The 27,066-nt window shown below is 35.1% G+C and overlaps 1 protein-coding gene across 11 annotated transcripts in view; it reads left to right on the top strand.

The window, feature by feature from the left end:
• Nucleotides 1-27,066, top strand: part of LOC134801450 (plasma membrane calcium-transporting ATPase 2) — a 275,898-nt gene that overhangs the window by 39,919 nt on the left and 208,913 nt on the right. For all 11 annotated transcript variants that reach the window (XR_010145671.1, XM_063774030.1, XM_063774021.1 and 8 more), the window contains exon 2: nucleotides 10,232-10,411. The gene's annotated coding sequence lies outside the window, so the exon portion shown is untranslated. The remainder of the gene's footprint in view (nucleotides 1-10,231; nucleotides 10,412-27,066) is intronic.

Genomic DNA, 27,066 nt, shown 5'->3' with positions numbered 1-27,066 from the left:
CAGTAACTATTACTTTTGAAAGCAGAAGAATATAAATGATCGTATTAGATTCATAATTGTTACATATTTGCCGTAACTTATTTTTAAAATGTGTTTTTCAATTAAAAGACACGTCAAGATTGTTTACCTTATTTCTAATGCTAAAAAAAACGAAGTTATAGTGTGGTAAAAATACACATACCTAACTCAAACCGGCGGCATACACCACTTTAAGTGTACCTAACTTTAAAGGCATTGCCCTTTGCGATGCATGTAGCTGTAACATTGTATGTATGCATGTATGTTGCATACTGCACATAAAACGCATTAACCGCTTATCGAGCTTAGGTTACATAAAACGGCTTTCAGCCAAGTGCACCCCTGGGGCTGCATCGCTGCATGCTAATGCATGGATGCATTTTACTTATGAAATATTTATATACCTACATATATGTATTGTATATGGGAGAAACGTCATACAAGTGTATGACAAAGGGATGATTACACATATTAAAAAAAATATATTAACATACCTCTATACCTAAGAAATTGATACAGTTAGACCAAGACAAGTTTGCAACGATTTTGATAGCACACGCAGTGCAAGTGTTATTTTAAACGTCAAACTTCTATGAAATTATGACGTATAAATAACACTTGCACTGCGTATGCTATCAAAATCGCTGCAGACTTTTCTTGGTCTAACTCTAATGGCCTGTTTATTTTATTATTAATTTTGGATTAAAATTTAAAAAAATGAAAACAGGCCATTTATTGCTTACGAAACTTCACAGTTTCGAAAATTAAATGTACTAAATATTCATATTTTACTAAATGATCTGAAAAAGTGTACGAGGCGTTTCGACGCCCTCAATAAAACTGTAAATATACTATACATAAAAGCTTATTGCTTGTGTCAGCGCAACCAAACGTGTATACATATATAGGCAGGCATTTAGAGAATATACGTTCTTATACTATCACACTTAAGGTGTTTAACTACTACACTACTCCAATCAAATATAACAAGAACACATCTTGTTATTTTGAACACATTCCAGACTTTTGTATTGTTTTGATGCATCTGATCACAAAATGACATTTGATCCACATAAAAATAACGTAAAATTAAAATAGAATCAAATACATGAGTCAAAAAGCTTCCGAAAACCGGGCAACTTTCCTGTGGACATTATGAAAGTTAACGATTTGGGTACATTTTACTACAAGGTTTTTTATCGTGTAAGAACTAGTTAAAAGGTTTGTATTGAACATGCGCGGTCAAACAAGAAAATTAAGCTTTAATGTCAATTTCTTTTATGATGTCCACAGAACATATTTATAAGATTAATTACTTATAAGGGTATTATTATTGTATTAAGGTGGCCACTGACGAGCTCTCCAACAGTCCAAATAGCGTGGCTGCAATCCAAAATCGGTCCGTGAATGTCAAAAACGTACAATTTTTAATATTAGGATGCCGTTCATTTGGATGAATCCATTGTAACGGCATCCATTTGGAAGGCTCGTCAGTGGCCAGCTTTACGTGATGATGTCTACAGAAGAGACATATGTACATATAACCTTAATAAGTACTTACATAAAAAATCAATAAACACCCCTTCATCTTCAGTCCTATAAAACAAAGGAATTAATTCCACACTTCCCATGCAAAAACCTACAAATCCATATAGTTAATTATATTGCAAATCTCCAATACACGGAGGGCTCGTAGCGGCGCCGCGCCGGAGCGACCTTGATCCATTTTCCCCCAACCCACTTTACACCCACCTCCCCTTCGAGATGACCTAACGCCGAGTCTCAAGATCCTTTGGTATGCTTTTGTGGGGATTTAGATTAAGTGGTGTTTATTAGACATTAGGGATTAAATTCTGAAAAGGGGTAAGGTCACTGTGGGCAAGTCCGTCAACACGTTATAACTTTTGAATTTGAAGGCGTATGCGACTTTGGAGTCCAGTCGATTAACCAGTTTTTCGCGCTAGTTCCGTCACTGTAAAACAGATGGCGCTGTGACAACCAACTTCAGAGCAATCCGCCTCAACAAGTCATTTCGTGTTTTGAACTCGAAGTCATAGTGCGACAGCCGTTCGGAAAAAAATTGTTAAAAATAGTTTTTGTAAAGATTGTGCATCAGAAAGTAACTACGTAGGTAGCATAAGAACCAGTTGTCTTTATTCTATTTTTAAAATATCAGAAATTAGCTTAGTTTTGTAATTATAGGTTCCACAATTTATCATATTAAAATTTGATTAAGTTGGAAAGTCCGTCTATTATGTTCAAGGCAAGGCCTTTCGTTAAATCAGAGATTACCAACTGTTTTTGCGACTTTAATATTATAACGATTTGATAAGATATCAAAAACTCCTCCTGACTTTGCGCATGATGTTACTTTATTAAATTTTGATCTCAGTAAATTAAAAGAAACGATTAAAATTCATTTTAAAATTACTATTGATCTTTTATTTCGGAAATCAAAAAAATAATTAGGTTTAATTATTTGCCAAAAAAGGTTTACCACCCCATTTTGGTAGTATATGCCGGACTTGCCTTTGTTTTAGAAAAATGGTGTTTATTTCGAATCTGAACCGTATATTAACAAGTTTAAAATACACTTTTCATTGTCTTGATCCGTTCTTTTTAGGAATTTGACTACGAACATATACACACCCATAGATTGGCTGATATCATAACTAGACGGACTTCCCTTAAACTGCACGGGAAGTCCGTCTACTCGCCGAATTTTAAAAAATGCCATTGTTTTTGCTTAATTTGTGCTTGAAATGATCTGTCACTAAGGCTAAACTATTAATTATTAAATTCTTCATCGTATGCGATTACAAGCAGTAACATAGGTGAATAATTAACGGAACTAGATCACTCCAAAGTCAAAAAAAAATAAAGTATGCCGACTTCGCCACAGTGACCTTAAATACACAATTTACCCCTTTTCAGAATTTAATAACGTCTTATAAATCGACGAACACCGGTAGCATGCACGAAAAAGTGTCACGTTGTGGACAGATCTCCATGGTAACGTTGTGGACAGATCTCCATGATAACGTTACGGCCACGTTTTCATATGACGTTATCACGCAAAATTATCGCCCGTAAACCGACTTTACCAGACAACCATATTTTTTTATAGTTAATTAGAGTTCACAGAAGTGACCTTTTTCTGAAATGTGTTTGGCCCAAAAATTTGTAACAAAAATATAAACAATAACCAATTAAAAAATAAATAAAACCATCTAAAATTAATTTACATCAAACTCAAGAATCTGATTAAACTTGCTTCTGCCAGTGTAAATATGTTCACTTGTTTCTCTTGGCGTCCACACATATGACGTTTGGAGACCATTCAATAACGCTACATACCAGTATATGTTGACCCATTCATATCCCCCTACAGTCCCCTTTTTGTACTAATTTTACTGGGTGAAGAGGGGCAAACGAGGTCTTTTTATATTGGAGAGTACGTTTTTTTTGCAGTTAACTGAATTTTAAATTTAATCAAGGAATGTTTTCTTTGTTTTATGTGGTGTTTAGCTTTATTGCTTTTAAAATAGGAAATGAATGTTAAAGGGAGTGTATTTGTGTTACCTTCCGATGGTAATCAGATATGTTTTTACATAGTAACGTACGTGGTATGAAGAAACGTGAGCTATAGTTAACTGTGTTAAGTCACAATTATTTATTTCACAAATAATTTTACTTGTAACTTGATAAACTCGATAACGCTCACAGTTAACACAAACCATGTTTTTTTTTATCTGGTAGTCGCAAACACAGTCATACAAAATACAATTCACTAAAACAAAACAAAACATCACTGATTAGTTGAGATACAAAATTTACTAACTACCTACAAGATAGACAAGCGAATTCTTGAACATTTTCTTAATCTACCTACCTTCAAAATAATTTAAAACGAATTAAAATAAACGTTTGTACATACAAATTAACTATTTAATTCATTCATCTAACTAAAGATATTCAATTGAGTATTACATCAGTTATTAAATTTGCCTTTTTCTTTTTATTTCTATCCATAGACAAGATAAAACACTTAACTTCACACGGCACATCCTAGATGGCGGTATCAGGCAGCGATGAACGATTTGCATCAGGAATAACGAAAAAGTTAAATTAAAAAGTTTTTCACGCAAAAAAGCAACGGTATTGACTCGTATGAGTTTTAAAAATATGAAATAATATTTCTAAGGCTCCATAAAGGGTATCTGAATTATATTTTTGTTTTGTGTATTTCTGCATCGCAGTGTAGAAGTTTTTGTACTGTCTGGGGTCATAGGTAATTTTTTGGATTATTTAGCCGGGTGGTCCGTTTCTTCAGAGTAAGCCAGTCTTTGGGGAGCTGGTCGAAATTCCCCAACGCTTAATGTTTCCATACAAACACCTGTCTTTCTGTATGTGTTCGAAATACCCATGTTTGAAAAAAAAATCTGGCACTTGACCGTTTAGAGAAGTTCTCAACACCACTCATGGAGAATGCTGACCACTTTTTTACTTTATTTTATTTTATTTTATTTATTTAATAACTTACCTACAAAACTTAAAAACTAAATCTAAAATCGTTTAGTAGTACCACTGTATATATATTGTATGTAAATAAATATATATTTTTTTTTAAACTAAAAATAATAAAACTAATCTAAAAATAAATAATTACAAACTATCCCCTGCGGAATGGTGCCGTAGATGTTGGATTTTATTTATTGATTTTTAGCATTTTTATAACATCAGGCTTGAAAAAAATGGTGTTAAATATTTTAATTGTACAAACATTTTTAAAAGCTTGAGTTTTGTGTTTTAATTATTGACATGTACGATTTTTTAATGCAATGGTTGGATTAAAGCACAATAATTATAATTTATTTGTTAAGATAACTCCACGAAATTTGATTGTGTCAGTTTATAAAAAACAGTAAAAAAAATTGAAATACAAATGGTAAAAATACTACAATTACAATATCATTTTATATCATATTTTAGTACAATTACTTTTAGATAAGTTACATGAATTGCCACATTTTATACTTAGTTACCTACTTTATTTTTCGTCGTAGTGTATTGCTTTTTGGAATTCATAAGATTTAATTTGATTCATAAGAAATAAATAGATTAGCCGCCTAATCTAGAAATATCAAAAATGTCAAACTTTTACTTGACGTTACAGTTACAAAATGCAGAGAAAATAAAAACAAAACGAAAGGCAACTAACTCATGTCAAATTAAAGTACAAAAAATACGCTTTTTCGCTATTGAAAAATAATACACAAAAACGTGATTTATGTATGATTTTTTTTCGTTTTATTTTTATAACATTAAAAATATATTATAGACTTCAACCTGTGTAATGATAAAGGGGAATATTATTGACTTACGTACGAAAACATATTCGTATTTCGTAGTATTATTTGTGACATATTTTATCCGTTAGTCATTTTATCGTGACTGCGACAAATAAGATCCAAGTGATCCAACCCGACCAGTGGCGGATTTGCCCTAAGGCCAAGTAGGCCCGGGCCTAGGGCGGCAAGATATTAGGGGCGGCAAATTGTGAAAAATAATTCGCTGATGATAACAAGAAATAACTCAAAATGTAGTCAATATGATGGTGCTGAGAAAGGGGCGGCTACAGGGCCTGGGGCCTAGGGCGGCAAAGACTGCAAATCCGCCACTGAACCCATTATTTATGACCAGAGGTCAAGGTCATATAGCACACTATATTTTCCTTCTGACAATTATTTCTTCACTTACATGTAATAACCTATGACTTTCCATTTTAAACCCCACTATTTTACATAATAAGTATTCACTTGCATCGCAAATTATGTGCTAGTCTAAAAAAAGTTATAATTTCAACATAGCTATTTTACGGAATATCGACTTTATACATGCTGTAATAAGGTTGATAGTTTAAAAATATGCCACGCGGACTTACAGAAGTTTTATTGTAAAGATCGAAATATATTCATGACATTTGGAGAGATCGTTCGTCTTTGCGAACTTCATACTTTTAAAGGTCATTTGCTAACAACCATATGAATAAGAATAAGTCAGAAGTAGGTCAAGGTCAGATTATTGGTAACTGACTTTTTTTTTAAATATCGGCTCGTAGCGTCTGCTACGTTAAGCTACGAAATATTTGCGTTTTGCTACGATTATTTGGCTACAACGTCTACGAATCGTGAAGGTGCTACGAATAGTTGTAACTAAACCTAAAGATATAAAAGGTACAGAATATCTTTAAAATAAAATAGACATATGTATAGGTACCTACCTACCTACTAACGTACAATAATCGTGTATTTTATACTGATAACAAATATAGATTAAATGCGAATTGCTATAATTGCCATTGGATTGCCAGGTGAACTAAATAATGAAAAACGCTTTAATTTAATAATTAAAAAACAAAAAAATAAGCTCGATACATCTTTTTGAAGTTCAACCGGAAAACCCGTATTTATTTCAAAAGGCTACAAATATAATGACCACCAAAAATACTTTGGTACCCTAAATAAAAAAATCATGCTTGCCAAAAAACATTACTGAACACCAAAAAAATAAGGCCTAAAAATACAAAAGTACCACCGTTTTAATTACGACTGCACTTCAAATTGTATTCAAATACCAAATGTATTGAATGATCACCAAAAATCATTAATGATCACCAAATCTTGAAGACCAAATTAATGCGATATTTTCACCTAAATAAACCACTATGATTACCAAAAAATGTATACATATTACCAAATAAAGTAAACTGATGCCAAAATTACTAGCCCCTCCCGCTCAACCCCCCGTACCCCGCACCGCATACCTACCTAACCTAACCTACTGTTCTAGTAGCATTTCGTTATGCTACTAGAAAAGTAGGTTAAACTGCTATCAGTTAAGTGGGTTAGGTTAGGTTAGCACTGCGACCCTTACAGAAACGAAATGGTACTAGAAAAGTTAGGTTAGGTTAGGTTAGGTTTGAACTGCGACCTTTACAGAAACGAAATGCTACTATAAAAGTGGGTTAGGTTAGGTTAGAACTGCGATCCTCACAGAACCGAAATGCTACTAGAAAAGTGGGTTAGGTGAGGTTTCAACTGCAACCCATACACTGTATGGCATACAGAAACGAAATGCTACTGGAAAAGTGGGTTAGGTTAGATTTGAACTGCGACCCATACAGAAACGAAATGCTACTAGAAAAGTGGGTTAGGTCAGAACTGCGACTCTTACATAAACGAATAGCTGCTAAATAATTGGCCAAGCACGAAGTCAAGACTACGGTGTTCAGAGCACCGTTCCCTTTCTCTATACGCCTTACTAACTCTATGTGCTCTATTGTGAAAAAAAAAACACAACGACAGTGAAGAACGGAATTCTTAATTTGAATTTTTTCAGATAAACTGCAATAATAAATATGATTCTTACTGGGCACATTGAGATAGTCAATTGGTTGGAAAGCCTGTTCGAAATTTAAACTTATTTGCAATATAATAAGGTTGTATTTTGTAGATCTCTCTCATACTTACAGTAGGCTATTCAGAAAAAAAATATCCCACAAAAATAAGCAAGCAGAATTAAACTTTGTATCAAAGACATAAGTCATAAATTTCAATGCCAAAGTTTTAACTAAGGATCTTTCTCGCTAAAACTACTTCCTAATATGAAATGACCAGTGTAAGCATCAGTTAGCTAGCCCTAAGCAATCAAAGATCAGGCTGCAGTTGAAAAACTAATAAAGATAAAGTTAAGCTGATAATTTTCCCGCCGTCTCCATGCTTCTTTAAGTTGGGTATTGACTGGTCAGCTGCCTGTTAGCTATAGTTTTCGCGAAAATCGCCAGGACAGAGGTGAACATTTTTGTATGAAAACTTGCATCTTTAAATGCATTTTTTATCGAAACTATTGCACTCTAAAATGAAGTCAAAATCAGTCCATCGACTCAATTTTTTGCAAGCTTTCTAATGGTACCCCACACGATTCTTACAAATAAAAAAATTCAAGCTACCCCTCTCAACCCCCTAAATTTCCCCCTAAAATCAGAAATAAGCAGTTTTGACTTATTCACAGTGTTAGTGATGGTACTTGCCATAACTATTCCAAATTTTAGGTACCTACATCAAACGGTCTTTGAGAAAAACGCATTTAACCGATTTGCAAGACCGAAGTGATCCCATAAGAGTACCGTGAACAAAGTTTTGTACGGTGCTCTAAAAAGTGGGTTAGGTTAGGTTTGAACTGCGACCCTTTCAGAAACGAAATGCTACTAGAAAAAGGTGACGAAGTGGATTAATTAATTTAATAGGATAACGATATATTAAATATTTGCACATTTTAATTAAAATGTGGTTACAATTTTGGTGGTCATTTACTATTTTTGGGTTTACAATGATTATTTTGGAGTAATTTGCTTTAATAGGATAGCAAGATTAAAAGATTTGGTTATTATTTTACATTAAAATGGAGTTCTAATTTTGGTGGTGATTTACTATTTTTGGGTTTACAATGATTATCTTGGTGTCATTTTCTTTAATAGGATAGCAAGATGTAAAAATTTGTTTATCATTTCACATTAAAATGGGGTTTGAAATTTCGTAATCATTTACTATTTTTGGGTTAATAATGATTAGTTTGGTGTCATTTCCTTTAATAGGATAGTAAAATGTCATAAAATTGGTAATCATTTCACATTAAAATGGTGTTATAATTTTGGTGATCATTTATTATTTTAGGGTAGTAAAATATATTTTTTTGGTATTAAATTTTACTAAATCTGGTGATCAGTTAAATAGCAGCTATTTAAAAATGGCTACAAATATAATGACCACCAAAAAATACTTTGGTACCCTAAATAAAAAAATCATGCTTACCAAAAAAAATTACTGAACACCAAAAAAATAAGGCCTAAAAATACAAAAGTACCACCACTTTAATTACGACTGCACTTCAAATTGTATTCAAATACCAAATATATTGAATGATCACCAAAAATCATTAATGATCACCAAATCTTGAAGACCAACTTAATGCGATATTTTCACCTAAATAAACCACTATGATTACCAAAAAATTTATACATATTACCAAATAAAGTAAACTGATGCCAAAATTACTAGCCCCTCCCGCTCAACCCCCCGTAGCCCGCACCGCATACCTACCTAACCTAATCTACTTTTCTAGTAGCATTTCGTTATGCTACTAGAAAAGTAAGTTAAACTGCTATCAGTTAAGTGGGTTAGGTTAGGTTAGCACTGCGACCCTTACAGAAACGAAATGGTACTAGAAAAGTAGGTTAGGTTAAGTTTCAACTGCTACCCATACAGATACGAAACGCTACTAGAAAAGTGGGTTAGGTTAGGTTTGAACTGCGACCCTTACAGAAAAGAAATGCTACTAGAAAAGTGGGTTAGGTTAGGTTTGAACTGCGACCCATACAGAAACGAAATGCTACTAGAAAAGTGGGTTAGGTTAGGTTTGAACTGCGACCCTTGCAGAAAAGAAATGCTACTAGAAAAGTGGGTTAGGTTAGGTTTGAACTGCGACCCTTACAGAAACAAAATGCTACTAGAAAAGTGGGTTAGGTTAGGTTAGAACTGCGACTGTTACAGAAATAAAATGCTACTAGAAAAAGGTGACGAAGTGGATTAATTAATTTAATAGGATAACGATATATTAAATGATTGCACAATTTTAATTAAAATGTGGTTACAATTTTGTGATCATTTACTATTTTTGCGTTTACAATGATTATTTTGGAGCCATTTGCTTTAATAGGATAGCAAGATTTAAAAATTTGGTTATCATTTTACATTAAAATGGAGTTCTAATTTTGGTGGTCATTTACTATTTTTGGGTTTACAATGATTATTTTGGTGTCATTTTCTTTAATAGGATAGCAAGATGTAAAAATTTGGTTATCATTTCACATTAAAATGGGGATTGAAATTTGGTAATCATTTACTATTTTTGGGTTAATAATGATTAGTTTGGTGTCATTTCCTTTAATAGGATAGTAAAATGTCATAAAATTGGTAATCATTTCACATTAAAATGGTGTTATAATTTTGGTGATCATTTATTATTTTAGGGTAGTAACATATATTTTTTTGGTATTAAATTTTACTAAATCTGGTGATCAGTTAAATAGCAGCCATTTAAAAATGATACTTTTGTTTACAGATTAGACTAATTCTACCTTCCTTTGTTTCAGGTTACCGTGACACATAACGCCTTATGACGTATCGGGACGGCCCTAGAATGCCGCACACACGCAGCCTCGGAAGATAATACGCGCGTTTAACGGACGTTAAAGTGGACTTTAGTAATGTTGCCTTATGTAGGGTGATGCGCGGCCCGCGCCCACGGCCCTGCGTCTGACACAGACGATAAGGTAAGAAATTTTACAAAATACATGTTGTTGTCAATACAAGTGGTACCGTAAAACGGGGTGAGTAAGTTTCGCGGGGAGAGGTGGGTTATGAATGGGGAGAGAAGGTTTGAGAGGGGGGTGAGAAGGGATTTTAAGGCTACTGCTACAAAAATAATGTATTCCAATTTAAAATGGAGCTATAGTAATACGCATAATAAAAAAAAATCGATCCAACAATCTTACAAAATCACCTTTGTATGAAAACCCCTCTCACCCCAAATACGAGGCACTACGGGGTGAGGTGGGTTTTCCTCTTTATCGTCAAAGTTATGAAATGGAACTACCCAAAATAAAATAAAAACTAAAATACAAACGTCCGGAACACTTATTATATACACCATTCAGTTTTCATATGTAAAAATAAAATGTTATCGAGGTTTGAATTTCAGTTTTGACCCTACTCACCCCATTTTATGGTACATAAGATGTTTGTAGCTTTTGTTTTGAATTAAAGGCGCATCACATAATGTACGTTGCAGCAAGTCTTCGTCGTAAACACGCGCGTGTAACGTGTGTAATAATTTATGGATATGTGTCAGTTGTTAGCTCAGGTGTGGGCCCGTGGAACATGCAATGTAAACAATGTGACATCTTACATATGGTTTTATACATTACAAATGACCAGTGTTGCGCGCTCGGCAACGTTAACTATTGCAGCTCACGGGTCCTGCTTCTGCAGCACTGGTAGAGTCAGACCGAGAAAAGTCTGCAGCGATTTTGATAGCCCAAAGTGCAAGTGTCATTTAAAACGTCAAACTTCTGTGAAATTATGACGTATAAATAACACTTGCACTGCGTGGGCTATCAAAATCGCTGCAGACTTTTCTTGATCTAACTCTAGCACTTTTGTCGTCTATCATGTCATGATGCGTCACTCTTGCACACAACTTAAGGTTCCGTCACACAGGCGCGTTTTCCAGGCGGGGCGTGAGCGCGGCGTGAGCGTTTTGTATGTAAAAGTGGCGCGCCCCGCTCACGCGCCGCCCGCAAAACGCGCCTGTGTGACGGAGCCTTTAGAATGTGATAGCCAAGGTGACATACATACGATAAAAGCACAATCAAGGTCCGCTAGTGTATAACATGTCAGGATTTTTGGTTCATTGTCAGAATTGCGGGGGATCTTGGCGAGTGTCAGGGTTTTTTAAAAACCTTAACTAACCACTAAAAGCTAGCCAAAATTATATACCTAACAGTCTTTTGTCTTAGATATAAAAATACAGTAGTCTACAGTAAATTACCCAGTTCACTCCTCGCCATTTCCAAGAACCGCGAAAGGTGAAAGGTGAGTCGTAAAAGTCGGAACAAACTTTCTTCTGGAAGCATCCATCCCCAACTAAAGGGACGCGTTATTTCTGACCGTTTCGTCATTAATATCATTAGTTAGGTGAATAATGCGATGTAACATTCAAAGAAGTAAAGGTTAAAAGGTCTGTCCCAAGTTTTTTGACCACCCTGCCCCGGTCTGACGGGTAAAAAAATACGGAAAAAGGAGGATGGACTGTGTGAGAGCTGATATGAAATGTCACCGAAAATTGAATGCAGTTTACAATACATTGCGGCTTTTGATTGATCGATTAAATTAGTTGCTTCTACTTAACCAGCAATCATCTAAAATCACATGCGTTTGTTGCCAGGACTGTAGAAATATTATAACTTGTGTAAGCGAGGGTTCTTAGGTCTAATCAGATGTCCTATGAACCATTTTACTCGGTGATAAGGTTCAACTTTAATTAGCAAAAAACGAGATGATGATAACACATTTATTACGTTAAATAATACAATTTTAAGCTTATTTCAATACAGTTGTGTGGTAGAAAGAAGAGAAATCTAATCTTCAAGGATGGGTATTCCAGAGCCGTCTTCAGATCCAAATCTTTCTATCCTTCTTCTCGTTCCTCTAATTCTTAGAGAGACAGCTCTGATGATTGATATTTGTATTTTGACTTTGATCCAGTTGATTATTTGTGAGTATGGTTTGGACCATTTTTCATGGAGCTTAAGGGATGTTTTAAAACTGTTTTTGCCTATCCCTGTTACGTGGGCCATACTGAAAGTTTCTGGATTCTGATATAGGAGACGACTTATTTTTTCTAAGTGGCCAATTCCAGGAATTTTCAGTATGCCCTAAGTACCTCAATGGGGTTGGCAAACTGTTAAAGGTTTGCATAGATGGCGCCATCATAGCTTTCCCGTTTTTCTAGTTTTGTTCTATGAGATTTGGTTTAAAAGGCATCCAGACCAGGCCATAAAATTCCAAAAAAAAAATGTTACAATTCTGAGGATTGACAGGAACACCTATGCTGGCGCCCTCTGTAAAATAATTCGACCGGCCAACCCCATTACCTTCAAGCCTGTCAATGCGAGCGAAACGCGACGACGTTACGTGAAAGTACGTTTCAGCAACGAACTGTACATAAATAGACCTTAACTCGTTGCCTTAAGGTTCACGAATGACCACGGATTTCGCGGGCCCATCTGTCGATGGACTCTCATCTGAGAGAGTACTGCGGAATAAGTAATGTGACTTGGCTATTCTTCCTGTAAAAGGGTCCGTTCGGAAACTTTTGGTGCGCCTGTATTTTGTAAAATAAAATAAGTCTTCATTTTATTCATTTACAGCTAATACTGTCAATACTACCTGTCAATAGTAACGGAACTGTTACTTTATCATATTAAAAAGTTAAAAGCAAATTTAGAAAAAACTGCCGCCTGCTGGCCGAGCGATAACAATCCCATATAATTTGCTTTTTGCCAATGTATTTTTACGTTTTCAATCGTCTTATTTAATATTATTGTGACAAGTTTAAGTAAAAGGAACCGTATACTAGAATGGTGTAAGCCAGCGGTCGGCAACCAGCGGCCCGCGAACCTCTCACATGCGGCCCGCGAGCCTCCCTGGATATTTTGTATGTAATATTGACAAATGACAATGTCTGATAAAGTCATAAATATTACCAAAGTGCGGCCCGCGTCCACTTCGTTAGCCGCTATGTGGCCCTTGGTTGCCAAAAGGTTGCCGACCGCTGGTGTAAGCAATCACAAAAATTAGATAGCCAGGATACACATCCCTAAAAACACAATCTAAGACATACTCAGCGAATCCATCCATCTCTGTCTTATAGAGCCGTCTGCATTCGATAGAACGAGACGTGTATATACGTATGTAGGGGTGTCATCAATCGTGGTGTCAATTCTTAGGTAATTTGTCGACTTGGGAGCTGAATATCGTTCTATCATGTCACAGCTAAGTGTTTTATGTTGCGATATCTAAATATTGTAGAGGATGATACAATATAATACAATACCTAACAATAGGGTATTTGACTACTAGTCAAATCAGTTTCTTTTTTCGAACTATCAAAACGATTTTGCTCCTATGGAATTTATATGAAACACTAGCATGTGACGTCACAATCTATTTACCTACTCTTTTTAGTTTTATACGGGTTTAAAAATAGAAATTGTGTCTAAAAATAACGGCTGCCTACGTTTCTCTATTAATCTTCTGGTGCTTTATTTCATGCATGGTGTAAAATAATTGATTTTAAATACAGTCAAATACCCTATTCAGCCTATTAAATATTATATACTTTTGTCCCACTGCTGGGCACTCGTCGCCTCACATGATCGAAAGGGTTTGGGCTATGTCCCCATGCTGGCATTGCTGGCCCAAGCGGGTTGGCGACTTCACATACAATACACCTTTGAATTTGTTCACTGACGTATGCAGATCTACTCGCGGTGTTTTCCTTGCATAAATAAATAAATATTAGAGGACATCTTACATAGATCACTCTATTAATTAGTAATTAATATAATTTATTAATTCATAATAATTACACAGTCAGTCAAAAACACAGAAATACAATGTCAAAAATTATACAATTAATAATAAATATATACCTAAGAATTAAGAAATAAATAAGCAATTAATCGTTTGTATTTATCTATAAAATAACATCAAAAAAATAGTTGATTCACCTAAGAACAAAACGGACTTATAAATAAAATAGCAAATATCTAAGTATTATTATACTACATAGGTGTCAAAGGTATATATAGAAATTATAGAATTAATACTTAATACAAAAATTAAAAATTTGTTGCATATTATAAGATTACATTTTTACAATTGACTCTTTATAAATTTAACATAATAATCGCATTCGAAGTTATTTCATCCTTTTTTCCAGTGGCTCCCAAACTTATCGTAAACCGCCCCGGGCGGCATAAAATAAATAAAGTTAACACTCACGCCTCGCGAAAAATTAATTCGCGTACGCAATTTTGTACAATCGAATTAAGTATTTCGTTTCTGTGCTATTTGGATTTAAAATTTCCTTGTATTTTTTTCTTATTTACATGTTAAGCCGCTTCTTAATTCGTCCTCGTAACGTGTAACTTACCATTCAGTACACATGTTGTTTTCTTTGACATTTAAACAATAGATTTTTCACCACACTGCTGCAGGGGCGTATTTTGAGGCGCCCCGGGCCATGGCCCGGATGGCCCTAGTGTAAATACGCCCCTGACCAGCTGGTAAAGGCTCTCTTGATTGTTCAAAAACGAATAAGAAAGTTGCGTTTTATCCACATGTGAGCCAAAGTAATCAAATGCAAATTTTGAGTTGTTTATGTTGGCTGGTGGAATTGACTTTTAAGTGATGAATTTGAATGATAAATATTTAATAACGTTCATTTGAATTTGATTTGGTTTGATTTTGTTTGATATTTTAGAATAAGTATTTTCCTCGCGTTGGTGTGGTGAAGAATTTTGTGTTTCACTCGGTGGCAGCGGTGGAAGCGGTGGTGGCCGAGTGATGTGACGCCCGACATTCAATCCGGAGGTCAAGGGTTCAAATCCTGGCTCGTACCAATGAGTTTTTCGGAACTTATGTACGGTATATCATTTGATATTTACCACTAGCTTTTCGGTGAAGGAAAACATCGTGAGGAAACCTGCATATATCTGCGAAGAAATTCAAAGGTGTATGTGAAGTCCCCAATCGGCATTGGGCTAGCGTGGGGACTATAGCCCAAGCCCTCTCGCGCATGAGAGGAGGCCTGTGCCCAGCAGTGGGACGTGTATAGGCTGAATTATTTACTCGGTGGCAAATTCGTTTAACCCTCGTGCCTTGAAACCCTCGCAACGCTTAAGATTCCACTTCTCGAACCATTGGCTACGCTCGTGGTTTAATTTTAGAATCTTTTACTTGCTCGGGTATCAATATTAGCACGAGCGGTTAAACAACAACTTTGCCCCCTTGCAAAACAAATAAATTATTTCACTTACTTTCAACTGTTTCAAGTGTCGCTAGTGGTCACGGTGGTCACTAAATTACATATAATTAATTATTTTGTAACAATCTAATTATTATTTATTCATAATAAAAAGACTTGGAATTTTGCCAAAAAAAGTATCAACCTTTTAACATTCCAATGTTAAAGTTAATTAATCATCCCTAATCCGTAAGGTAATTAACAATCCCAGTAGTTAAATATGTACTTTATTTTTGATATTCGAAGTTATATGTATATACTTTCATAGGAAGTACCTACTTAGGTACATACTTATCGGATATCCGAGGATAGGTCAATATTAATTATTCAAGAGTGTAAAACAATTTCGTTACCACCCAAATTACCACATTCCAAAAACACTTTGTTCATTAGAAAAATCGTTTGCGAATCCATTATAATAACGAAATAATACTTCCGAGACATGCAACTTGGGACACGAATTCCTCATCGGCATTATGCACCCAAACAGTGTTAAAATAGAGTTGATTTTTCAATGCGAGCGGCCGGTAGTTTCAGCGTTTTGCTAAATTCTGAATTCGTGTAGTCGCGGCGCTGAAAAGCGTTTGTAGCCGCTTAATGCCAATTGACGGTCTAGCCTTAGTAATGACAAGAATCCGCTGCAGCGCTTAAAGGTTGTGGCGCCGATCGATGCGGCGGTGCGCGCGCATTCTATGACGTCATCGTCGCCGGGCGGGCCGGAATACCGTTTTGAAATCGACGAAATACAATTAAGACGTTAAAACATTATTCGGTTATTTTATGAGGAGTAATTTGTCTCCTTTCAATTAAGTTCTCTAGAGTGAAAAGGGGATGTTTTCCCTTTCTGTCGTTCAATTGAAAGCATAGCATTTTACGTTTTTCATATTGTATCCTTAAAGGTGTCGTTAATTTGTATTTAGTGCCAATTTTTAGGATTAGGTTGTCAAGTGGACCCCGGGTTCATTTAAGATGCAACCGGGTAAGCTAGCTAATTATGAGAAGGAAAAAAGTTTAATCAACCAATTAAATTATGCACTTACAATGGTTCTCAAAATGTTCTCGTTCTAAATCAATAAGTTACTTTCGTATGAATAGAAACGTGTAGAGTTAGACCAAGAAAATTCTGCAACCATTATAATAGCACACGTTTAAAATAACACTTGCACTGCGTGTGCTATTAAAATCGTTGCAGACTTTTCTTGGTCTAACTGAAGGGCACTCTTGTTACTAACAGATCAGTAAAAATATCAATAATAAAAACTTAAGGTTTCCTTTGTATTTTTATAATACATATTTACATTTCGAACTCAACTGACCTACGGGAAATTAATCTGTATTAATTTACATAGATGGCGCCACAAGCTTTGTACGCCAGGTAAATAGATTACGCATACACTGGCGATTTAATTATCTGTCTGTACCGGTAGAGAACAAGAGTTATGGAAATGCCAATTGAATTAAAATTTAAGCCAATTTATGAATTAATATTTAATAAATGGCCGCTATTTAACTGATGACCAGATTTAGTAAAATTTAATACCAAAAAAATATATTTTACCAGTTACTACCACCCTAAAATAATAAATGATCACCAAAGTTATAACACCATTTTAATGTGAAATGATTATCAATTTTATTACATTTTACTATCCTATTAATGACACCAAACTAATCATTATTAACCCAAAAATAGTAAATGATTACCAAATTTCAAACCCCATTTTAATGTGAAATGATAACCAAATTTTTACATCGTGCTATCCTAATAAAGAAAATGACACCAAAATAATCATTGTAAACCCAAAAATAGTAAATGACCAACAAAATTAGAACTCCATTTTAATGTAAAATTATAACCAAATTTTTAAATCTTGCTATCCTATTAAAGCAAATGACTCCAAAATAATCATTGTAAACCCAAAAATAGTAAATGACCACCAAAATTGTAACCACATTTTAATTAAAAATGTGCAAATATTTCATATATCGTTATCCTATTAAATTTATTAATACACTTCGTCGCCTTTTTCTAGTAGCATTTTATTTCTGTAACAGTCGCAGTTCTAACCTAACCTTTCGACCCACCCACTAAACCCACTTTTCGAGTAGCATTTTGTTTCTGTAAGGGTCGCAGTTCAAACCTAACCTAACCCACTTTTCTAGTAGCATTTCTTTTCTGCAAGGGTCGCAGTTCAAACCTAACCTAATCCACTTTTCTAGTAGCATTTCGTTTCTGTATGGGTTGCAGTTCAAACCTAACCTAACCCACTTTTCTAGTAGCATTTCTTTTCTGTAAGTGTCGCAGTTCAAACCTAACCTAACCCACTTTTCTAGTAGCATTTCTTTTCTGTAAGGGTCGCAGTTCAAACCTAACCCAACCCACTTTTCTTGAAGCATTTCGATTCCGTAAGGGTCGAAGTTCAAACCTAACCTAACCCACTTTTCTAGTAGCATTTCTTTTCTGTAAGGGTCGCAATTCAAACCTAACCCACTTTTCATGAAGCATTTCGTTTCCGTAGGGGTCGCAGTTCAAACCTAGCCTAACCCACTTTTCTAGTAGCATTTCTTTTCTGTATGGGTCGCTGTCCAAACCTAGCCTAACCCACTTTTCTAGTAGCATTTCTTTTCTGTACGGGTCGCTGTCCAAACCTAACCTAACCCACTTTTCTAGTCGTAGTTTTTTTCTGTATGGGTCGCAGTTCAAACCTAACCTAATCCACTTTTCTAGTATCATTTCATTTCTGTAAGGGTCGCAGTTCAAACCTAACCTAACCCACTTTTCTAGTAGCATTTCGTTTCTGTAAGGGTCGGAGTTCTAACCTAACCTAACCCACTTTTCTAGTAGCATTTCGTTTATGTAAGGGTCGCAGTTCAAAGCTAACCTGACCCACTTTTTAGTAGCATTTCCTTTCTGTAAGGATCGCAGTTGTTACCTTACCTAACCCACTTTCATAGAAGCATTTCGTTTCTGTAAAGGTCGCAGTTCAAACCTAACCTAACCTACTTTTCTAGTAACATTTCGTTTCTGTAAGAGTCGCAGTGCTAACCTAACCCACATAACTGATAGCAGTTCAAACCTAACCTAACCTACTTTTCTAGTATCATTTCAGTGTGCTATTAGAAAAGTAGGTTAGGTTAGGTAGGTATGCGGTGCGGGGTATGGGGGGTTGAGCGGGAGGGGCTAGTAATTTTGGCATCATTTTACTTTATTTGGTAATATGTATAAATTTTTTGGTAATCATAGTGGTTTATTTAGGTGAAAATATCGCATTAATTTGGTCTTCAAGATTTGGTGATCATTAATGATTTTTGGTGATCATTCAATATATTTGGTATTTGAATACAATTTGAAGTGCAGTCGTAATTAAAACGGTGGTACTTTTGTAATTTTAAGCCTTATTTGTTTGGTCTTCTGTAAGTTTTTTTGGTAAGCATGATTTTTTTATTTAGGGTACCAAAGTATTTTTTTGGTGGTCATTATATTTGTAGCCTTAATAAATTTGGTTCGTTATACATAGTATTAGAAGTTAGAATAGATAGGTTCGATTCTAATAAGAAAGAAAAGGGTCACAAATCGAACTGTCAACCTGCAGGCGTTTTATGGATCGCTTTATCCACGTGATAAAATAACTGTCACTTTTAACCCCGCGGGACGGACACCGTTTAATCACGCTGCCACGTAGACAAAACCGATCATCATATCCGTACTGCTTACAAATGGCGCAATTAGATAATTGCGCATACAACAAATACTAAAAAGTACGGAACCATCGGTGGGCGAGTCCAACTTGCACTTGTCCGATTTTTTTTTTAACTTAAACTAACAATTTGAAGCCTTTTAAATACATACTACAGTATGCTGGAATGTCCATTAAATTCGAAGCCACACGCTATAAATTTTACTGCACAAAACATTTTAAACTGCAGTTTATGTTTAAGCTTTCGTGTGAATTTCATGGTAGTTATTTGACCGTGCAAATAATTTAATTTACCACTGATGTTTCTGTTTGCTTTTGTAATAAATGAAGTAGGTACATAGAGTTAGACCAAAAAAAGTCTGCAGCGATTTTGATAGGTAACCCACGCATCGCAAACAGTGTTATAATTTTATAGAAATTTGACGTTTAAAATAACACTTGCACTGCGTGGGTTATCAAATTCGCTGCAGACTTTTCTTGGTCTAACTCTACATTACGATTTAAATGTAAAAACGTATCTGGGCTGTGAAATGATTGGGTATAAATATGCCGTTTTAACTTTAGGTACGTACTTAGTTTTATTATTAGTAACATATTTAATCAATCGTATGTTTGTACCATAAACGCCTTATTAGCAAACGACACTAAGTTTTATTTTGCTTGTAAATATATGTAGCATATCAGTGATCCCTATTTACGTTAATCAATAGTACGCTCACTTCAGTTAACGATAAGATCAGTATCTTAATAGATTAGTAAGAAATGATAAAATACTATTTAAAGATAATTGTTTCGCAATAAGATAATATTTTTTGTGTGCCTACCTATTTACGACCTGTTTACTGGACATTTTTTACATTTTAGGCAGAATAAATGATTTACTTACTTACTTATTTACTAACAATATATTAGCTTATACCAAAGAGAATAGACAGTATTAGAGGGGTCCTGTCATAGTAAATTTTGTAGTCACAGTAAATTTACTGCCATCTACCGACACATGACTAAAACTCAAAATGAAAACGTATAAAATTATCAAAAAAATGTATATGGATAAATGATTTTATTGTTTTTATATCATTTTGACCCATGTTCATTCACTGATATCTATGTGTTAAAATTGTTAAATATGAAACGTTGTCGTCACGCCATCTAGCCGACCATAGGCCAAAGGTGTGTGCGCCATCTATCCGAGAATGACTTTTTCTTGATTTCCGAGGCACGTTTTTTCCTTAGACTTTATTCATCTTATACGAAGTTACATATGTCTTTGCTTATACCTAAAAAAAGTAGTAGCAATTAAACAGCGGCCAATACCAACTTCAAGAAGTCATAAATATTTCTATGCAGTTGATTAGTTAATTCAGCATGCAGTTAATTCACAAATTTATAGCAACGATTAAAAAAATCGGTATCAGGTAAATCACGATCCGAGCTAGTTAAATGATCTACGTGTGTTTTATTGTGATTGAGCAAAACCATGTGACTCATGACTCATGTGAGCCAATAATTAATGTCAATCCATGCGTGTACGCACGTTTCATTGTCTATGAATTAGAAACAGAATTTGGCGGAATAGTGTAAAGCCATGAACATATAAATTGGCAAAAAAAGTTTTTTTAAATTTGCAGTTTATTAAACAAACGTATAAAATAAAATGCTCGGATCATATCCGGATCTTTATGTTAATTAATTGTAGATATTGTCCAATGTTAATTCACACACGTACGTTATTCATGAATACTTATTATAATACACTATTTTAATTAAAATTCGTTTGCCTTTTTTTATTATGTTTGTTAGAGTTTTCATCAGAAGCATTTTATGTGAAAGTATTTTACGGATATTTTCCGCCATTTATGAAAATATGTTGTCTCAAAACGAAGTAAGTTAATAAAATAGTAACACACCTAAGTTATTATCAAACTGCACAACGGGACTTAATCGCGTATTTAAGTTTTAAGATTTACCTCCGACGTTTCGAGGACGGCGTTGTCCCCGTGGTCTCGGAGAAGACTGGCTCAAGTTGACATCAACATCTTCTAGCCGCGCGAGTTTTTCGAACTACCCGCACTTGGTCTTGTTTATCAGTTTGAACGTTTTGCGCACTAGGGATGTCACTCTGTCGACACACAACACTAACGATATTCGATTTATCGACTGTCGATATTCGTTTCCGCTTACATTTACTAATGACTGGATTCCATGTGGATGAGATCTTAAAACCCTCGTCCCGATTAAAATTGCAATGTTTTTTGATTTCAATGGCTTCCCGCACTTTTCTACTGTAGAAATGGCGATCCGTGGAGAGGATTTTAGGGTTATGCAGCTCAATCCAGTGGTTTGGTCCTGACTCCAGCAAATGCTCAGCCACCGCAGACTTGTTGACCTGACGATTTTTGACAGCTGCGATATGTTCCTTAACTCTTTCTGCTATGGTGCGCTTAGTTTCTCCGATATAGGAACTACCACAACTGCAATCTATTTTATAAACGCCAGGTGACTGGAACGGAATAACGTCCTTCGGTGACCTTAGGCTCCCTGCTACTTTGGATAAAGGTGTGTACACCGTCTTTATAGAGTACTTTCCAAGTACTGTGCCAACTTTATCCGTTACCCCTTTTACATACGGCAAAAATGCCGGCTGTCTGGAGACATCAGGACGTTTCCGCGTTGCCTTTCGTCTGGGTTGCCACTTTTTTACCTTGTACCCGTTCCTCCTTAGTACCTCCTGAATATGCGACATCTCACTCTCTAAATATTCAGGGTCACACAGATCATGTGCTCTGTTTACTAGCGAGGTAACCACCGATTGTAAGTGACGAGGATGGTGGTGAGAAAGGGCGTTCAAATACCTGTCAGTGTGTGTAGGTTTCCTATAAACCTAAGTTAGTTTTAGACCATGTTTGGAGGATTTTGGACTATATTTGGGTGGTTTTACGGTGCTTGATTACCTAGAAAAAGTCGTCACATGAGCAACAGTCCTTATTCCATTAGATCACGTCTAAATCGGCAAACAATACGCAGACTAAACAGAACTGTCAATCCGTATCTGCGCGGGCTATAATAGTATATACAAGAAAAATAATGATAAAGACTGTCCATCTTCAGATGGCGCCTGTCACCCCCCAGCGGCTAGGGTTACCAGAAACAAATTTAGAATTTCCTGATTAATTTATGTACTTAAATCAAAAGGTACTTTATTAAAAAAATTATCAATTCAACAAATTCCTGACATTTTCGTGTTCCGTCCCCATTCCTGACAAAAGGCAAAATTCCTGACATGTCAGGAAAATTCCTGTCATCTGGTAACCCTACCAGCGGCGCCAGTTAGTCATTATAAAAATATTTTGCATATCGTCTTGACCTCCGCTTGCCAATACCATCGTAATGGCATCTACTACTTAAGGTGCTAAACTGAGGCATTTTAATTATTTGAATAAACAGGTTTGTGTGCCGATGGGGAGTGTAAAACTTTTTGCGTTATCTATTTAATTAAATTTATATATTATATCTAATAATAAGTAGGATTCTTAGTATAAATAGCTCAACTGAGCAGAATTTAACAAACGGATTTAATTACCTTTTTTTTGTATTTTTACCAACTATTAAATACATATGAGTGTAATTACATATGAGTGTAAGATTCATTCAACTGCACAAAATTTACTGTCCTCGATAGGTGCGTTCTGATTCTGATATTGCGTCCATGCCTAGAAACTTATTTGTACGCCGATTGATAGTCGTATTTATTGACTCGTCTCTGGTATAGTTTGTAGGGAACTGGATCAACTGTTTGTTTGTTCTGACGCCATTGTGCGTGCGCGGCGATCGCTGCTGTAATTAAAGTTACATTTTTTTTCGTCTAATCTGTATTTAATAATCTTATCCTACGTATAGTATTTATATATGTATATGTACCTACCTAGTTATATCTAGATTTCTAAAAATGGCTTTATAGATGACATCGAAAATTTATTATAAACTAAATAATACAGTAAAAATATACATTTTGCGTTTGCGTCAAATCCGGTAGTTTTGATTTTTTGCAGACTTGTTTATGATGTTGGCCCAATGAATAATCCAAGTTTGTGACCTCGAGCGCCGAACGCAACTTTGTCAAAAATCGAATAAAAACTACCGGATTTGACGCAAAAGAGCCAGGTTACAAAATTCGATAAAGTTACTTGATTAAAAATATATGCCCTTACCAGGATTTACCAGGATTGAACTCGTCCTGCTTTAAGTAGTACATAATGGTTTTGTACTGAACTGTTAAAATTCTTGTATAAAATCCACGGCAGCGTTCGTGAATCAAATTAATTTTATCTATTGGTAATCTTTACAAACTATATAAACTTGGAATCATAGCCACATAAATCCAAATCTATGTTTAAAACAGAAACGACTGACGCACGCTTCATGCTTAGATAAAAGTGTCGCATTGCATTGACGTAATTTCGTATTTAATGAAGATATAAAAACCGATTAATTTATCGGATAAATGATAAAGCTGCTCATTTTCGTTAATTGATTTTATTTCCCGCTGTGTAAATGCCGACAATACAAGTGTTAAAAACGAATGCTTAATATTATACAGCATTTTAATCATGCCCGTGTCGAGTACAAGCACGGTCATCACGGACTTTATTGTTGAGCCATTTAGGGTTCTTAAGCTAATTTGATTGTCAATACTAACGGTATGAAACGTCCAATGTACGATATGTTTCCAATATACCCTAATCGGCTCAACAATTAAAGTCCGCGACTGTACCTAGTTAGTGTTAGTGGGGAAGTTATCACTTATCATTTATTTTCATTTTTATAATGCGTGTGATTTGTCACTCAAGTAGTTATCAACACTCGCTAAATTTGCTATGGATATATCTCTCGCTAGCTCAGAGGGCCTACTGCGAACCACGTTCAACGTGTTGCCTCTCTGTCACACTTGTAAATTTGTACTTAAGTGTGACAGGGAGGCAACACGTCAGGACCCTCAGGACTTAAGATCAGCATTCCCAACAAAAATCAACTTTGCTCTCTTGTTAACCCAAATAGGAAACGACTGTTTATGTTGCGAAAAGAATTATACTTATAATAATTATAATTATACGTAGAGTATTTTTTCTAATGGGATATTTTCCCGTCGTACCTCTTGACTTGAACCGTATTCTAAATTGAAAAATCACGTGCTTCGTTCATGTAATTGTAAGGCCACATTTTTCTTGAAATTCAGTTGAGTAAGATAAATAAATATTTATTCATAAGCCTATCTGATAACAATTGACGCACAAAAAACAATAATAAATTAATAAGACGTATGTGCCTTGTGCTTTATATGTCTTAAGGCATTTTGGAGTAGACAACAATCTATCAAGTCAAGAGTGCGCATGGTGATAGCATTGTTTGATTGCTTAATCTTCGAAGGACCGTCATTAGCAGATTAGGTATGCGACGGTTGAATTAGGTATGTGTACCTACTTAATTATTTTTAGTCGTTACACTACCGCCCATAAATATTTTTAAGACAATAATTACTTAAGGCTGTTGAAAAGTTGTCATAAAACAGTTTACATAAACTAGTTATAATTTTAGAATAGAATAGAATAGAAAATAATTTATTTGAAACAACACATCTTAAAATTTATACAGACAAACATATAACGTAGGTTAATGTAATTGTTTGTTTCAAAGAGGATACCACTCAGCATGTGTCGGAGCACTCAGTGCAACGACGCTGATTTTCAGTGGACCCTTGAACTTATAAAAATAATTAATTAAACAATAGCAAAAACAAATGTATAAAATAATAATGGCCGGTATAAAACAAAATTACAATTCTTTCAAAGACAGCATGGTATAATAATATACTCCGCCTGGTACTCCATTCCGAGATTCGCGTATGACCTAACTGACACGCGCCTACGTCATCATGCTGTTTACAGGTTCAAACTTTGAAATGTGGGAGAATTTTAACCAACGGTGAAAATTATTTTAACGGCATTAATTTTAAGTTATTCATGTAGAAACATAGTAAAATAAAACAAATCTAATGTATTAAATTAAACTTTATTTATCTATACAAGACAAACGTTTGAAAAACTAATTCACAGTTACACATTAATTACCAAGCTTACGACGTGAAAAGTTTGGAAAACACTGCGACTGCTGACACTGAGCGAGAAGGAAATAACAATTAACACGCGTTCGACAAGGATGACGGTCAGGGCATGAAGTTATCTAGATCCGAATTGTCAAATGTGCACAGCGCTATCCTGTGTTGCCAGTAGTATAAACAGAATTACCCGAAAGTCTGAAATTTCTTTCGTGAATCGGAAGATATTGCTAACGAGTAATTAAAAATGACGTGTTATTGTAAAATTTAAGCTAAAATACATATAAATGAAAATTATAAAATTATAAAGAAATATTTTAACTTATTAACCATAGGTATAATGTACCCATGTAACATGTTATGTTGAAATAAAGTGGCAATGTTATTGTGACGTAGGCCCGTGTCACTCTGGGAATGGAAGACCATGTTTTATTAGACCATGAAAGACAGGAACTTAAAGTGGGAACAGAGATGATTAGCCACATTTTTACAGCATTACCTTTACTAAAGCAAGCATTTTACAACTACCTAGATTATTTAATTCTTAATATCTCACTTGCTACCAGTCACAATGGCACTTTTTTTAAAATTAACTAAGTACCTACTAATTCGATCTAAAATAAGATTTGTCAGTGGAGCATAGGCAGAAAAAATCATACTGTCTTTCTCTTATATAATAACTACAAAAAAAAGAGGGAAGATCATATTTTTTTATTCTTGACTTGTTTGCCAGAATTATGTATACAGTTTTACAATCACTGGCCAGACCAGAGAATCCATGATCAGTGGGGAGACACTCCTGACTTCGGTCGAACTCGGCTCCGTTCGGCTCGGCATTGCCCCGAGCAATTATTAGGGTTGGCACCACTTGACTTCCTTGTGCGTGCACGACCACAGATAAGATAATCACTTGAATTTTGACAACCCTAAATAGCCGAAAGGGATAGTGCTATATATTAGAAAGGGATAGCACGATTCGACCCTGAATTGCTGTCAAACTTCGGGTTTGTAGGAAGTGTCCTTTCTGTACGGTAGTACTATTATTTCTGCTGTGCCATGATTGACATTTTCCTGTAAAAAGTAAAACTCAATAAAGCTTCGCTACACGACCGTCACTTGTCAAATTTTCATGCGACAAGCGTGTCCGACAATGTGCGGCGCCCTTAAGTCTGAATATGTAAATTGCATTCCACGCAGACTTCATAACCGTATGATATCTATTAGCCATATTGCCTGCATTTAAGCACGGTATTTCATTAAGCCAGCTCAGGATGCTATCCACATCGTATAAAGATTATGCAAAATTCTCAAAGAACGCCCTGGTTTAAATCCCATTTATTTATTACCATATACTATTTATTTTATCTTCTCCAGATGAAAACAAATGGATGAAGTAAGTTTTTACATTCGCTTGTTTCTCTTATTAATTATTGCGATAGCGAGGTCTTTCCCTAATTTGATACCTATTAAATTCCAGTCTAGTTGGAAGTACACCAATCTAAAAATATGTCGAAGTAACGCATG

This window comes from Cydia splendana, chromosome 22 (genome assembly GCF_910591565.1).
Source record: "Cydia splendana chromosome 22, ilCydSple1.2, whole genome shotgun sequence".
In the NCBI taxonomy this organism is placed as follows: domain Eukaryota; kingdom Metazoa; phylum Arthropoda; class Insecta; order Lepidoptera; family Tortricidae; genus Cydia; species Cydia splendana.
Note: the sequence above shows the minus strand (reverse complement) of the source record. Positions and strands in the feature narration are given on the sequence as shown.